Below are 3,338 nucleotides of genomic sequence, written 5' to 3' on the forward strand. Positions count from 1 at the left end.
AACTCCACTGATGCCTGGAAACAAGGATGGGCAGAGGAGGTGAAGTCTCCCATGAAGGAGGGAAACGAGGAGAGCACGCTTTCAAGGAGAAAACTGCAATCCATAGTGCTGAGTGATAAAAGTGAGGCTACTTAGGAGTAATGTCGTGGAAAACGGTAGATGAAGAGCTCCAAGAATTGGTCCCTCCACTTAAGCAACCATTAAGCAGGCAAAAACTGACAGAATCAGCTTTTTTGGAACTCTGGAATCTAAAAAAAACATCGAGCAACCAGGAAGCAATTCATGAAGAAAGAGTCTGCTAAATTTCAGTAAGAAATTGTTGCAGCATTTTTGCTTACCGACCTACCTTCTCCCATTCCCCACCCAGCCCAGCAGCAGCCATGGGGATGACAGCCTGAATTCCTGCTGTGGCTTGCTGGTGCCAGGGTGGGCAGTACAGACCTTGTTCTCAAAAATGTGGTTGTACATTTTGGCCCAGCTGGCAGTTCCCTGAGGGGCTGGTGCAGAGGTGAACCTTTGCTTCACCCTCCTCAGCCTGGAGCAGCTTCCCAGGTGGCACATTTTGAAAGCATTTAAAGACATTTAGTATCCATAGTTGTCTGGGGCAAGGAGCAGTAGATGCGGTTAAGCAACAGACAGACCAAAAAGCCTGGGAAGGGGAAGGCTGAGGATGAATATACTGGAAGAATCAGGGCTTTAAAGGGCTACTTCTTATACCAGGGAATCCAGACTGCAACACACACGTCCAGGGCCAGACACACATGCTCAGAAAAGACCTGAGAGGACCCTAGGCTTGCACTTTTGGCTGATGGTCCGTGCAAGCAGGGGGTAAAGGTTGAGTTAGTGTTGCAGGTGGCCTGGTTAAGCGCAGCAGGAGTGCCCAGCTCAGAGCCAATCTGCAAAGACCAGGAGAGATTTTATCTAATTTGAGGGGATTTTTTTTGGCTCCAGCTGTTTAAGAAAATCTGTGTCAAGTCAGTGGCTGACGAATGAGATAATGGAATAGATACCTCAGTGACTACATGATAGGAATACAGTCTGCAAAAATAATTTTGAAATGTCACCAAATAAACAGACGGCTAAAACTCTAAACAAGCGATAATAGTAAACCTTGCCAAGAAGTACCAAATCTGATTTCCAGAGCCACCACGATATTCAAAATGCCTAGTTTTCAATAAAAAATTACAAGGCATACAAAGAAAAAGGATGACTCATTCACAGGAAAAATAATTTGGCAGAAATCATTCCTGAGGAAGCCCAGGCATTAGACTTGCTAAGACAAAGACTTTAAATGAACTGTCTTAAATATGCTCAAATAGCTCAAGGAAACTGTGGACAAAGAACTAATGGAAGCCAGAGAAGAACTGGTGTATAAACAAAAAGATATCAACAAAGAGAAATTATAAAAAGGAAACAAATAGAAATAATTCTGGATTTGAAATGTACAATAACTAAAGTGAAAAAATTTGAAAAGCTAAATAAAACTGACAAAATCTTTCGCCAGACTACTAATTTTAAAGAGAGAGAAGATGCAAATAATTAAAATCAGAAATGGAAGTGGGGACATTACTATGACCCTTGTGGGAAAAAAAAAAGGATTATAAGGGAATACTATGAACAATTATACACCCAACAAACTAGATAACCTAGAGGAAATGGATAAATTCCTAGAAACACACAAGTTACCAAAACTGACTCAGGAAGAAATAGGAAACCTGAACAAATCCATGAAAAGTAAAGAGATTGAATCAATGATCAAAAATCTCTCCAAAGGCTGGATCAGATGGCTTCTCTGGGTGAATTTGGCAAAACCTTTAAAGAAGAATTAATACCAACCCCCCTCAAACTCTACCAGAAAATAGAAGAGGGAATACTTCCTAACTCATTTTATGAGGCTTCATACTCCACATTAGGAGCTGAAACCCAACTTCTCAATAAAGTACAATACTGAAAGTTCCCCAAACAACAACAACAAACCAGGGTGGGCAGTCCTTTCTTGGGGATTCTGCAGAGAAGTTTCATATACCAGTTAGAGTCGGAGCTTGTGGCCCTCAAGTACCCTTACATTTTTAAGAACTTATAATTTAATACTTCTTTCTGTTAATTGTAATATTTTATCTGCCAAAATGCTGACCTGCTCCATTTCCATTTTAGGTTAATTCTCATTTAAACAGCTTTTAAATTTGGGGGGTTTTCCCATTTATCTATGGCCAATTGATTTTTTTTTAAACCAACGTACAGATATTTATTAGACTAACATTCATTAGCAAAATAGGCACAAAATATTTCATAGTCTGTTTCATAAGTTTGATAAAGTTCCAGCTCTATTTCCTTTTAGATGCTGCAACTGTACAGTATTGAGTAAAAGCTTTACTCAAGGTTGGATTCTGCATCTTTTAGTAAGTCATCATGGAACCAGAAATTCTAAACCAGAGGTTGAAGATGAGGACAGATTAGGGACTGAGCCTCAGACAACAACACTAAAGGTATGGTTAATCGATTTTTCACAAGGAGGCTGGGACCACTCACTGGGGGAAAGAATAGACTCTTCAACAAATTGTGCTGGGACAACTGGATATCCACATGCCAAAGAATGAAGCTGGAACCAGACCTCACACCATATACAAGAATTGTCTCAAAACGGATCAAGAGCTTAAAAGTAAATGTGAAAACCATAAAACTCTCAGAAGAAAAGACAGAGGTAAATCTTCATGACTTCGGAAATCTTAGAAGAAAAGACAGAGGAAAATCTTCATGACTTCATACCATACTGTGAATGTACTCAATGCCACTGAATTGTACACTTTAAAATGGTTAACTTTATGTTACATGAATTTCATCTTAATTTTTGAAAAACTGAAACTACTCAGAAATATAAAATTATTAACAATATCAGCTCACCCCATGGACTCCAAATCCTGGAAACAGGTCGATTCTCAGGTTATGGGTAGCAATTTCATCCCTGTTTAAGTTTATCTGGAGTCCTTGGTAGCTCGGAAGCTCTAGAAAACAGACCAGGAAAATGTTCTAGATGTTAGCTCACACCAGTCTATTAATGCTCCCTTAATGTGAGTAAACCCGGGGGTAGGGGGGTGGAGTCGCGGGAACATAAAACTTCAAGACAGGAGACAGTTAACGAAGCAATTGTGCTACCGCCTCATGGTGCATTACAGACCTGGCCTCCATACCCTCTAAGGTCAGTGCTCAGTCCCATGTCAGGTTCGTCCGGGTGTCCCCGCGGCGGAACAGTGGGCAGGCCTGGCCCATTGCCGGCCCCTAGCCTTCCCCGCGCCCTGGCTCCAGGTGGGGCCAGACGCGGACCGGGAAGCGTGGCGTCG

At 41.4% G+C, this 3,338-nt stretch overlaps 1 long non-coding RNA gene across 3 annotated transcripts in view; it reads right to left on the reverse strand.

The window, feature by feature from the left end:
* Window positions 1-3,334, reverse strand: part of LOC123613990 (uncharacterized) — a 53,609-nt gene extending 50,275 nt beyond the window's left edge. For all 3 annotated transcript variants that reach the window (XR_006721425.2, XR_006721423.2, XR_006721424.2), the window contains exons 1-2: window positions 3,176-3,334; window positions 2,902-3,002 (exon numbers count right to left, since the gene is read on the reverse strand). This is a non-coding gene — a long non-coding RNA (uncharacterized LOC123613990). The remainder of the gene's footprint in view (window positions 1-2,901; window positions 3,003-3,175) is intronic.
* Window positions 3,335-3,338: the final 4 nt, after the last annotated feature.

The sequence above is a fragment of the Camelus bactrianus genome, chromosome 23 (assembly GCF_048773025.1).
Source record: "Camelus bactrianus isolate YW-2024 breed Bactrian camel chromosome 23, ASM4877302v1, whole genome shotgun sequence".
Taxonomy (NCBI): Eukaryota; Metazoa; Chordata; class Mammalia; order Artiodactyla; family Camelidae; genus Camelus; species Camelus bactrianus.